General features: G+C 43.7%; 1 pseudogene; it reads right to left on the minus strand.

Moving 5' to 3' along the window:
* On the minus strand, positions 1,443–4,138 carry LOC109946507 (annotated as a pseudogene).

Raw genomic sequence — 13,715 nt, forward strand, 5'->3', positions numbered from 1 at the left:
GACACAAACAAATCATCAGAAATTAACTCAGTTGACTCAGTATCACGATTGGACTGGGGCAATGGCATGGCAGAGGGGGGTATTGTATCAAACTCGTCTTCGCAGGAAACACACGGAATAGCATCAGTTGACCCAGGACACCGGTCACACCAATCTGGGCGACCGGTTGTTTCTAGCCAGAGTGTATCCGGATCAGCGTCACACTACCGGTCGCTATCTTCTGGACGACCGGTCGTTTCTAGGCAGAGTATATTATCGTCAAGAATCGGGTCACAAGACCAGTCATGCCCATTTGGGCGACCGGTCATTTCTAGGCAGAGTGCTTCCTTTTCTGCTCCAGACCTGTGCAACCAGTTTCTATCTACTAGGCGACCGGTCATTTTCTCTCAGAGATCATGATTTGTATCATCCTCACCCACATCTCTAAGTTCAAGATATTGCAATCCGATACTCTCCAATTTACTCCCCTTCTCCCCTTGAATTAGAGAGGAGGGAGAAACATAATACGGTACCTCTTCATGAAAAGTCACATCCAAAGTAACATGCACCTTCTGAGTATGAGGATGATAGCATTTATAACCTTTCTGAGTAGTAGAATAACCAATGAAGACATAGCGGAGAGCGCATGGATCCAGTTTACTCCGTTGATGAGAGTAGACATGAAAGTAGGCAACACACCCAAACACCTTCAGAGGCAACTCAGAGACAGAAACCGGAGAAGTATGGGCACACAATATATCGAGTGAAGTCTTAAAATCAAGAACTCGACTAGGAGTACGATTAATCATATAGGTTGCGGCCAAAACACCATGGCCTCAAAGATGATGGGAACAGACATGTCCAATAGAAGGGAGCGGGAAACTTCAAGTAGTGAATAGAGTGAATGGAGTAGTAGTTTGGTGGATAATGCCTTGATTATGAAAAAAATGGGTCAAGGAGTTATTCACATATTCACCTCCGTTATCAGTCCAAAACACTTTGACTCGATCATGAAACTGAGCAGACACCATGGCACAAAATTCAAGAAGAATAGAACCAACATCATGTTTATTCTTCATCAAATACACTCATGTTAGGCGAGTGCAGTCATCAATAAAAGTAACAAACCAACGAAAACCATTAAAAGTCACACGAGCAGGTCCCCGTACACCGAATGTACTAAATCAAAAGGTTTTGCAGCTTTACTGTCACTGAAAGGAAACACAGTGCGATGGCTCTTGGCCAAAATACATGTCTCACACTTAAAACTGGACTCATCACAAGAGCGGAATAAAGATGGAAACATACGCTTAAGGTAGCCGAACGACGGGTATCCCAAGCGGCAATGCCAAAACCAAATTTGTTGTTTGTCCTTAACACTGCAACTTTGAACAGTATGAATGACACGATCACGAACTGGTGTAGAAGGGAATGTCAAATAATATAACCCCCCTATCCGTTTATCATGCCCAATCGTCTCGCAAGTCTTGAGATCCTGAAAAGAGCAATGTGTAGGATAGAAAGTAGCAGAAGCATTAAGTGTATCAAGTAATCGGCCAACAGACAACAAGTGACAATGGATATTAGGAACGAGTAACGCACGAGACAAGGACAAAGTTGGAGTGAGAGAGATTGTGCCCTCGCCAGTAATTGGAGATGGCAAGCCATTAGCACTAGTTATGTATGGGTCACGGGTGTTACTGGACAACTCATCAAAAAAATGTAGCATTATAAATCATATGATCAGAAGCACCAGTCTCAATTATCCAAGTATTGGAGCCAGTACCTGGAATACAATCTGAACCACATAAATTTCCAGAATCAGCAGCAACAGCACCAACAAAGGAGTTATCACCCATGACTGCAGTAGAAATTCAATAGATCACGACAGAGTGTACAATGGAACACAATATAGGCAAAAATATAGCATATGCACAAAGACAAGCACGAACACAGTAGAGTTATGAACACAGCAAAGTGCACAGCGGAACACAGCAAAGGCGCAAATACTGCAGATGCACGAAGACAGGCACGAACACAGTAGAGTTATGAACACAGCAGAGTGCACAGCAGAACACAGTAAAGGCGCAAATACGGCAGATGCACGAAGACATGAATGGCATGAACACGACAACACAACTTACAAACCCAAAGGGGGGCACACACAGCACAGGTAGAGAAAAAATATAGGGCTAGAATACGGGTGGGCACAACACACAGGTCACTAGTTGATATTACATCCATTCATATTCTCTCATGTTTCTAAATTTCTCGATTTATGATTTAAAGTACACATTCCATAAAGTATCATGCATGCCTTGTGGCAAGCTGATATAGACACGTCTAGACCTTCTTGGAAGCACTTTGTGCATGATCTTTAAGTTACTCCAAAAATTATGCACGTACGTGTCCTGCTTCTTTCTATCTCAAAACAATGGCTTCAACTCCTTAGCCTTGTCTCTGTAAATCTTCCCCTCCTTCATCTCTATCACCAGCTTTAGCGACTCAGCCACCGAGTTGTTGGAAAACGACCCATCTTTCTCGTCCCTAGGAATCGAATACCCAATCTTCCTCTCCTTCAAAAGCCTTGCATTCAACCCTTGGTCATTGGACATGGTCAACAACACAAGAGGTCTCCTAAAGTCAATGCCTCCACCACCGAGCTCCAGCCTGAGTGACTCAGGAACACCCCAACCAAGTCATGACTCAAAATCTTCAACTGCGGATCCCAACTTTTGCAAACCACTCCCCGCCCTCCTTTCCTCTCTTCAAAACCCTCAGGTAACTTAATCAGTTTGGTTCTCAACACCCAAATAAACGGCAGCTCAGATTGCTCTAACCCTATGGCTCTTGTAGTAATTTCCTCTTGGCTCGGCATGGCCTCACTTCCGAAACCCATGTACATGACCAAACCTTTCGGTTGCCTGTCCAACCACTTGCTCATTGACCCTCATTGATCATTCTAGTCATTATTCGTAGTTGGGAGTTCACCAACTGGCAAAACCTTTTTCCAGTGGATATCTTGTAATAAACGCAGCCATTCATGCTCAAAATCTATGCAACTTCTTACTGCAATTGTGGGAGCAAATATTTTCGTCTCCAATCACAGCGTGCCATGTGGAAAAGAAGATTACCCCTTAAATTAATTAATTGAACCAATTATTTGACCAATTAATTAATTGGGATAGTATCTTAATTATAGGATATCATCTTATAATTAATAAAGATAATATCATTAATTCAGATATTATGCTAACAAGAGATGTAATCAAGTCCGACTCAACCTCTACGAATTTGGGTAAAGAATAAACTCATCTTAATAAGAGTTTATTCTCTACGAAATCCTAGGCCTGAAGCTCCTATAAATAGATGACTTCATTCATAATTCAAGGTACATCGAAAAACCTACATCTATACCTACTTCAAAAAACCTACTCCTAATACTTGAGAAAAATATGCGAAGCTCTCTCCCTCTCCACTCTCTACTCTCCATATTTTCTCCACATAACTCCGGCCGCTTGGTTCATACCATACATACAACTTCGTACCCTTTCGTTAGCTATTGTTTTCTTACAAACACTTGAACTAACTTAGGCATCGGAGGGCCTTTGGCCAACACCCCCCCTAGTGTGGTCTATTTACTCTGGTCTTTTTTACAGGAATTGGAAAAGAAAGAGAAGGAAGATCGACGGTTGAAGGATCTAGAAGCGAATATTCTATCGCGAGATTATTTGCACAAACATTTGGGCTTTCATTGAGAGCATGAGTTATACTCAACGCGTGCTCACGGAATCCGTTCCTTATATTTTCCAATCCACTGAAGCCTTCCAAACAACCATGGTTGGAAGCAAGCGCACTAGGAGCAAGACTGCCGTGGTGGCTCAATCCGCGACGGCCCAAAGCCACTCTTCCCACAATCCCGTGATATATATATATATATATGGTGGCACCACCACCTCTCGCCATCATGAACCCGTAGTAAACCTTTGCTGCCGGACCACAACAGCCATCTCGTGTGATTGGAACCATAGTGCCACCCACCGGACTTGCAGCTGGAACCACCGCATCGGCCTCTGCTGTTGTCGTACCATCTCAAGGCCCTATGGCCTGATCTAGCCACCTTCATAGCATTGCCGCCGAGCATGGTGGAACCTCCCATCAGGGTGGGCTCACTACCATCGCCGACTTTGGCCCAATCTTGGAACAACTTCAATCACTCCCTCTATTGCCTCGCGTACACCTCTAATGAAGCCCTAGCCGGTGTGCAATTGGGCTCCACACACGTTTTTCCTCTCGATCCACAAAGTCAAGTAGACCTCAATCTGAGAGTTGACCAACTAACTCAGAGAATGGACTACCAAAATAATTTGATGAGGCAGCTCCTCAACCAAATAAACTTGGCTCAAAACCTTGGCCTTGGACAATAGGGCGAAGAGAGAATGATGGACGAACACGCCAATAGACAGTTCGATGGGTACCAAGCTAGTCGAGTAGGAGTAAGTAGACAAGGAGATAGACAACCAGTTGATCAGCTTGCCGAGATATCCCAAGCACTTGCGAGCCACACTCAGAGCAGATGAAGTCACCCATTGAGATTGAGTTTAATGACCAACGTATGCGAAAGGCTGCACCTACAACTTTACTTTAGCGCCTACTTGGGTCCGCAGGGAAATGTTCAAGAAAGGCTAGGCTCCTAGGGAGGGCGATGTGACAACTATCACAATGAGGATCATGAAGAAAGGCTCTTCGCTACCCGCTCGCAGAGAAATATTCCCGAAAGGCTAGGCCCCGAGGCGGTCAACCTGATAACCCTCACAATGAGGACCGTGAAGAAAGGCGCTTCGCTGCTCGTTCTCGAAGACTCAATTCTCATCACCACGTTATAGAAAATCCATCGCAAGCGCAGTCCACCAACACGCCACATAGGCAGCGCAACCGAGAAGATCGGCCCTTGTGAACCAACGAGGAAGTTTATCAGCATGACCCAAATTGTGAAGGTAATCAACGTGACCGACCAGCCATGTGTGGAAGACTTGAGAAGCTTGTAAGTAACCGACTTCGAGACTTTAGGATTAGCGAAAATTTCGAAGATGCACTACGTATGGAAGTAGATCGAGCAAACTCCTCACCTTTCACTGCCGAAATTGAGCAGGCTGCTCCTCCAAAACTATTCTCAACGCCCTCTTTCACAAGCTTCAAAGGGGCTTTTGATCCCGAAAGCCATCCAGGGCCGAAGATGCGTTAATGTGCAAGGTATTTGCAATGACTTTGTGAGGAGCAGCTCAGAACTAGTTCCATACCCTGCCATCCAAGTCAATCAGCAACTTCAAGGAGCTTGCTTATGTCTTCACCAAAGAATAGACTTCTTACCGGACAATCAAGAAGAACCCTGACCACCTGTATAACCAAGAAGCCCGATGAATCCCTTCGAGATTACTTAAAGAGATTCAAAGCAAAAAAGGCCATCATCGTAGGGTGCAATGATCGAATCGCATCCTCTACATTCAACAAAGCTCTTCCAGCTGAACATGATTTATACTGTGAGCTGACTATCACTCCAAGCCAGACTCTGGCAGAGGTCTTCATGACCGTAGAATGCTACGTGCTTTGGGATAAGGATCGAATTGTAACGAAGAAATTCAATGAGCAGAAAGATCAGCCAACCAAGCGGGCAGACCAAAGAAGCGACAGGCTTGGCAGCAGGGACAAAGACAAACGCAGGTCTTGCCCACAAGGAGACGCTATGACAAAAGAGAACTACACTAAACGCTACGACAAAAGAGAACTACACTAAGTTCTCCACCCTCATACATCAAATTTTAGCCCAAATGAAGGACAAACCTTGCTTAAAAAGACCGCCACCCTTGAAAAGAGATCCGGACAAGAGGGATACCAGAAAATATTGTGCCTCCCATGCAACGCACTGGCACAATACGAATAATTGCTTTGCTTGGAAAGCACACCTCAAAAAACTTATGAGAGAAGGTCACTGCACGGAGTTCAGCGCGAAGTAGACCATCCAACAGATTGAGGACTGCGATACTGCTAAGGAGCCACCCCCAGAAGGTCATAAGGATTAACACAATCCTAACCGACTCTGAGGAGTCCGGGCTAACTAGCAAAGAAAAGAAGAGAAAGATCAAATAGGTTACCATGATCTCTTAGGTCTCCACTAGTCTCCCACTGGCAGAGATGATCCTGTGATTGGCTTCCAAAAGAAAGATCTAATCGGCCTTGATCTACAACACAACGACGCCCTTGTCATCATTGCTTAGGCCATGGTTGACTGAATCCATGCAGACGAAGGCAGTGCAGCCAACATCCTACAATTGACAGTCATCTAATAGATAGGCTTAGAGACAAAGATCAATATACCAACCAAGTCGCTGACTAGCTTCAATGGCTCAAGAATGGTTACCGTGGGCACGATAGATCTCAATGTCTACTCCCCACCTATAATCAGCTCACAGACGTTCATGGTCATTGATGAAGTCTCACCCTACATGATCAACGCCATCACCACTGCCACATATCAGAAAATTCGCTACCCAATCCCTCGAGGCGGAGTCGGCCAGATCAACAGTGATCAAGAAATGGCCAGGAAATGCTCAGCTCAAGGGCTGAAGAGAGGCAAGCAAACATAGCTCCTCTCTGTGAATCAGGCAGATCTAAAGATAGTAGAACAAGCAGATGCGAAAGCAGATCTCGTTCCTGATGGCAGAACATACCGAAAAGGAAGGGGAATAGCTACTCCTCAATAGCAATCAAAGAATCAAAACCAAGTCGAGGGAATCCGTCTGGAGGTCTCTCCTGAAGAAGGATGGAAGCTCGAAGTGAACGTCGAGCTAGTACCCCTTGATCCTGACAAGCCAGAGAGAAAAGCGTGGATCGGCTCGCTCTTAAGCCAAGAGGAAAGATGTATTTTCATGGTCACCATCCGACATGCCAGACATTGATCCCCAGATGATCTGCCATTGCCTACACGTCAACCCAAGTATCAAGTCGCCAGTAGCGCAGAAGAGATGCAACTTCACCCCCAAGCGGGTTGCCATCATTGAAGCTGAGATCGACAAGCTTCTAGCAGCCGATTTCATTGAAGAAGTCTCCTATGCAGAATGGTTGGCGAACGTTGTTCTAGTAGCAAAGAAAGATAAAGCCCTGTGCAGAGTGTGCATAGACTACACCGACCTCAACAAGGCATGCCCTAAAGACAACTTTCCACTGCCAAGAATTGATCAGCTTGTCTATTCAACTTTCGACAATCAACTACTAAGCTTCATGGACGCGTCCTCCAGCTACAATCAAATAATGATGCATGAAGACGACAAGGCAAAGACCTCCTTTGTCATCGAAAGAGGTACATACTGCTACAAAGTCATGCCCTTTAGGCTGAAGAACGCCGGGGCAACCTACCAAAGGCTAGTGAACAAAATTTTCAAGGAGCAAATCGGAGAGACTATAGAGGTCTACGTAGATGACATGCTAGTCAAAGCTCCCAAGCGAGCAGACCACATCAAGAATCTTGCCGAGGTATGCATCCTACTCCAAAAATACAACATGAAGTTGAACCCGAGCAAATGCACATTTGGAGTCTCGTCCGGCCGTTTTCAGGGATACTTAGCCACCCAAAAAGGAATTGAGGCACATTCGAATCAAATCAAGGCTATACTCAACACGAAGTCACCTACCACAACAAAAGAGATACAAAGTCTAACGGGAAGAGCGGCAGCTGACAACTGATTACTTTCAAGATCTACTAACAAGTGCAGGCCATTTTTCAAAGGACACAAAGACAAGTGGGATGACGAGTGTGAAGTAGCTTTTCAAAACTTGAAAACCAACCTCACTTTACCTCTCCTACTCTCAAAACCGATACCAGGTGAAGGCATGTACATCTACCGGGCCGTGTCCTACTCAGCCGTTAGCTCAGCTCTCATTTGAGAAGAGCTAGGGGCACAATATCCGGTATTCTACACTTCAAAAGCTTTCCTCAATGCAGAGACTTTCTATCTAAAAATGGAGAATCTCATTTTTTCGCTTGTGGTTTCCGGAAGAAAACTAAGGCCCTACTATCAAGAGCACCGGATAATTGTCATGACAGAATTTCCTTTGAGATCGATCCTCTACAGCCCCGACGCTTCTCACCGACTCATGAAATGGGCTATCGAACTCAGTTAATACGGCACCCTCTACCGGTCGAAGACTACTATAAAAGCTCAAGGTTTAGCAGATTTTGTTGTAGAGTTTACTCTGATAGCCTAAGAAGAGAAGTTGGTCACGAAAAGCAAGAAAAAAGAAAACGATACCTCCCCACATATTCAAACTTGCCTAAAAACATGTGGACGGAGCATGAAAGCACAAGGGTGCGGGGGCAGACGTCATCATAATCACCCCAGACGGAACTTTGTTGGAACAAGTCATCACACTAGGCTTTTCTCCTTCAAACAACGAGGCAGAATATGAGGCTTTGCTCGCAAGATTGTGCTTAGCAGAAGAACTGTTGATCAAAAGATTGGCCATCTACTCAGACTCTCAGCTGATCACGAATCAAGCCTCAGGCCAGTACATGGCAAAACATCTAAGAATGGTCCAGTATCTAAACAAAGTCCAAGGACTTTTGAAAGAATTCCCTACTTTCAATATCCAACAAGTTCCATGGGCAGAGAACACTCAAGCAGACACATTGGCGAGTCTAGGATCAACGTTGGACGCCCAGTTCAAATGTTCTACCCCGGTTGAACACCTTGATCGGCCAAGCATCGAAGAAATAGAGCCAATCGACTTAATGCAGATCGATGAAGACCATAGCTGGCAAGACCCCATCATCGACTACTTGGTGAATGAAAATCTGCCAACGGATAAGTCCGAAGCTAGAAAGGTCCAGCAGAAAGCCGCAAGATACTACATGTAAGGCCACAAGCTCATTCGCATATCATACTCCAGCCCTTATCTCACTTGCATAAAATACCCTCAAACACTTGTGGTCCACTGCAAAATTCACGACGGCGAGTGTGGCAACCACTCTAGGGGTAGATCACCATGATCCAAGACTCCACTGAATATGTCAAAAGATGTGATTGTTGCCAAACGGTACAAACCAGTTCCTAATCTACTTGCCAAAATATACCATCTGCTGAAATATGCCATCTACTTAGTAGGGCCCATGGCACCGGCACCTGTCAAGGAAGAAATGATGATCGTCGTTACTGATTACTTTACTAAATGGATCGAGGCCGAAGCTCTATCATCTACTAAAGAAGCCGGTGTGGAATGATTTATCTAGAGAAACATTATCTGTTGGTTTGGCTGCCCACAATTATTAGTTACTGACAATGGCTCACAATTCATCGGCAAGCAGATCACTGCCTTCTTAAAAAAAAATATAGCATCAAGCAGCATCTATCTATCTCGAGATATCCTCAGGGCAACGGCCAAGCCGAGATATCCGACAAAAGAATATTGGATGATCTAAAGAAAAGATTTGAAGGTGCCGAAGGAAAATGGATAGATGAGCTCCGTCGAGGTGCTAAAGATCAACTGCTGAAACCCCGTTTTCCCTCACTAATGGAATTGAAGCGATCATTCCTCCTCATGTCACTGTCCCCTCCATAGGCATTGAAGTGGGCAGTATTGAGCAGAACTCCAAGCAGATGAGGCTCAACCTTGACTTACTTGAAGGTGAGCGTGAGAAAGCCATTGTCCGAGTTGCCTCCTATCAATAGCGGTTTAAGTCTTACTACGACAAAAGAGCCAAAAGCAGACAGTTTCAATCAAGTGACCTTGTGCTAAGAAAGACCTTCATCACTGCACAAAGACAATGTTCCAAAAAGATGAAACCCAATTGGGATGGCCCTTACGTGATCAGCCGGTCCGGGGGCAGAGGAAGCTATACGCTTGACACTATAGAAGGGAAGGAGATTCCACGAGAATGGAATGCTTGCCACCTCCAAAGATATTATCCATGACGCTTCCTCCTACCTGCTCAGTCTCCAGTAGATAACTGAGCACTGCACATTTATGAAGATGAGAAGCAATTGTTGGAAGGTCTGGTTCCTTTCTTCAGTTATTTCCATTTCGAATAATGTGATGTAATCTCCTGAACATCAATAAAAGTTCAGTTTCTCAGTCCATAATGGCAAAAAAAAAAAAAAAACACACAGTTGCTCATAAGCAGCCTCCTTCAGGAGAAGCAGGGCGACTACAAAAAGCGTCCTTCGAGAGACGCACCCCTGAAAGAAGCGTCCTAAGGGAAACGAAAGGTGAGCCATGAATTTCCTAAGAAAAGTATCTAGGTTCCTGAGGGGGCCAGATAGTCATATAGTTGCCCATAAAAAGCGTACTAAGAGAGACGTAGGGCGACGATCAGAACGGTCCTTCGAGAGACGCAGCCCACAAATCAGCGTCCTAAGGGAGATGAAGGGTGGGCCAGGAATTTCTTAAAAGGAGGTTTCCATTCTTCCTGCGGGAAATATCCAGGTTCCTATCAATTTCCTAAACGGATAGTCAAAAAGTTACCCATAAAAAGAGTCATAAGGAAGACACAAGGCGATGACCAGAAGCGTAATTTGAGAGACGCACCCCGCAAAGAAGTGTCCTAAGGGAGACGCATGGTGCGCTAGGAATTTCCTAAGGGAGATATCCATGTTCCTATCCGTTTTCTAAAGAGGGCAGGATGGCCATACAATTGTCCATAAGTAATGTTCTAAGGGAGTCGCATGCAACAACCAAAAGCGTCCTTCGACAGTCGCAGCCCTCAAAGAAGAGTCCTAAGCATTCTCCGGAAGATGCCGAATACGCCCGGAGTCCCTCACGGCGGACCATGGCTTTTGCCAATATCCTAAGGGAAATGTATAGCCAAGACACTAGTCGGTTACTCAAGCAGTTCACATGACAAGTTCAAAACAAAAAGAAGATGGTCAAACAATACCAATTATTCTAAACAAAAAGCAGACTACAAAAGTTGAAAAGAAATAAAGGAGTCTTCATTTACTTCGAAACGCTAGCAGGAGATCCCTGATCTACAACCTCTTCAACGTCCATCTGATCAGTCACGCTCTCAGCAGCTCCACATGCCTGATCTATGACGTCTGCCACCACCTCATCAGCTGCATCCTCCTCTGCTCCATCTTCTTCAGCTACCGCCTTTTTAGCCACCTGCTCTTCAGCTCCTTCCATGTTCACAGCATTAACCTGCTCACTTTGCAAGGGTAGCAAGTCAGGACAGAGCATCTCAATGTCTTCATCTCCAATGGCATAGAAGGGATCATTTCCACTTGTGCAATCCAAGTAGCCCAGCTTGTGCGCATCCATGGTAGCTTCGGACTTGGATTCTTCAGCAGACTTATGATAGGTACGAAATCTAGCCAAAACCTTGTCATACCTATGAGAAATATAGGCATTCTTGCACTCAAGATGGAAGTAAGCATCTTTTCGACTAGCCAAGCCAACAACAGAAGAGTTAAGCTTGGAATCCTTCTCAGAAAGGGAACTCTTCAGCTCAGATATCATCGCCCTCAAATCAAACGTCTTTTTCTCATAACGGGTCTGCTCGACAGAAAGCTTGCTAACTAGCTCGGCATTCTTCTTCACCAACTCACTGAGTTGAGCAAAAGACGGGGTAACAGAAGACGAGTTCTGAATGGTTTCAACAAAAAAAACTACTCCTTTTTGAAGCATATGAACTATTGCTTCCCTTCATTTTTCCAAGGAAAGACTTGAAAAAGTACCAAGATCGCCAGCCTAACGGATTTGATCAACCAGCTCAGTACAAGTGGATGGACTTGATAGAAAGTGTGTCTTGAGCAAATCAGACACGCTTGCATCCCCTGCAGAGCTGGACTTGTCCACCTTTGGATCAGTCGCTAACGTTGCAGAAGAACCTTTCGCTCAGCCAAATGACTCTCTTGCTTTCCTAGCCTCTGCCAACCTTACTTCCAAAGGAATTGGAGACGATGAATCAACTCCATGCTCAACTGCTCGTGACTCAACAGTTGGATCATAATGGTTGGATGGATGAGCAAACCTTCACTCTTCGATTGGTGCAAACGACTCGAATTTCGGAGATGAACATCTGCATCTCTTTGCCTCTCAACGAGTGACCTAAACCGTGCATGGACTACTTCACGGAGCAGATCACGATCTCCAAACTCATCAGCAAGAGGGGGAACATCCCTAATGTTACGTATACCGCCAATCTTCTTGCTATCTGCACCAACGAGATGTTTAACCTTGGTAGATGATGCAGGAACAGCTCCTACTTAGGTTATCTCAGTAGAAGGGAGTTTTGGCTTCTTCGTCAATGGAGACATATTCCTCGCCCCTGAAGAAGTAGCTTGAGTTCTCGAAGACTTGACATCAGCCTTTCTCTTTAAGGGGCGTTCAGCAGAGCACTTGTCTTGTCCAACATGTAGATAATCAGGGTCCAGACCATCCTGCTTCCATATCTTGACATCCTCGGCAAGGGGCAATCCACCATCTTCCTCTCAATACTCGCTCAATAGCTAGCGCCACTCGCAAAAACCTTGGGGGGATGTTCAAAGCACAACAGACCTTAGCCATGTCCACGCTCTAATTTCTTGCTGATGCCACTCACTACAAATAGAAGACATAAGTTGGTCAGCAACACTTCAAGAAATTCAAATAAAAATTGGATTCCTAGACCTACTTCTTTCTGTTATTATTTGAAAGGATTTTAAATTTTAAAACGTTTTATTTTGTTTTAATTTTTGGCTGTTTCTTTTATTTATTATAGGAGTTACAAATTGTTTAATTTTCAGTTTTTATTTTCTATTCATTGCCACCAACTTTTCTGGTTAAATGTGTTTGAAGGTTACGATTATTGGGTGCCTATAAAAGGCCACTCCTTCACATTTCAACATACTACAATCAGATTTCTCTATTATCATACTTTCACATATTCCATACTTTCTATATTATTTTTGGGCAACAGTTCTGTGGCTTAGAGTTTTCTATCCGACTGTGAACGTACTCATAGCGGACCTTAAGCCTGCGTATTGGGGTCGTATCTTGGAGTCTTGTAGACCGTCATTACCTGCACGTAGGGAGGCTACAAAGGCTTTAGGACAGCATCTTTGACGTGTTTTCACTATATCAGGCTTCCTTTCTTAATCTTAACTTATTTTATTTATTTGTTTACTTGTCTCTTTATTTTATTTTACTTTTTAATATATATATCTAAAAGTGTTGAATAAGAATTTTATAAAAAGGGAAAAACCACAATTTTTAATAACAATCTAAAGCCTTTGTAGGTTAAAAGGTTTTCCTGACCATATTTGCTGTTGGTACAAGTTCAACTTAGTTTCTTTATTTAATTTATAAATAAAAATTTAAAAATAGAAAAGGACGAAAGTTTCTTTCTTTAATTTCTTTATTTCCTTACCGTATGCTATTAAACCAATACAACTTTGCTTTAATATTACTACTCAACGTATTTGCTCTAATATTAAATACACAGTTGATTTTTTGTTATAAATAGAAAGGAAAAAAAAGAAGGGAAAGTTTCTCCAAATCTTAAATATTGTTTATCTTTTTTGATTGGGGTTTTTGTCTTCCTACTATTACTTTTCTACATGTTTACAAAACTAAAGTTTAAAGTCCAAAGTTAAGGACTTTAAAATTCAAGATTCCAAAAATCCCTTTTAAACAAAATCACTTGCACGTTTGTTTTAAAACAAAATCTTAAGTTAGTTTTCAAAAGCTAATTAAGTACACCAGAT

The sequence above is a fragment of the Prunus persica genome, chromosome G1 (assembly GCF_000346465.2).
Source record: "Prunus persica cultivar Lovell chromosome G1, Prunus_persica_NCBIv2, whole genome shotgun sequence".
Classification (NCBI taxonomy): Eukaryota; Viridiplantae; Streptophyta; class Magnoliopsida; order Rosales; family Rosaceae; genus Prunus; species Prunus persica.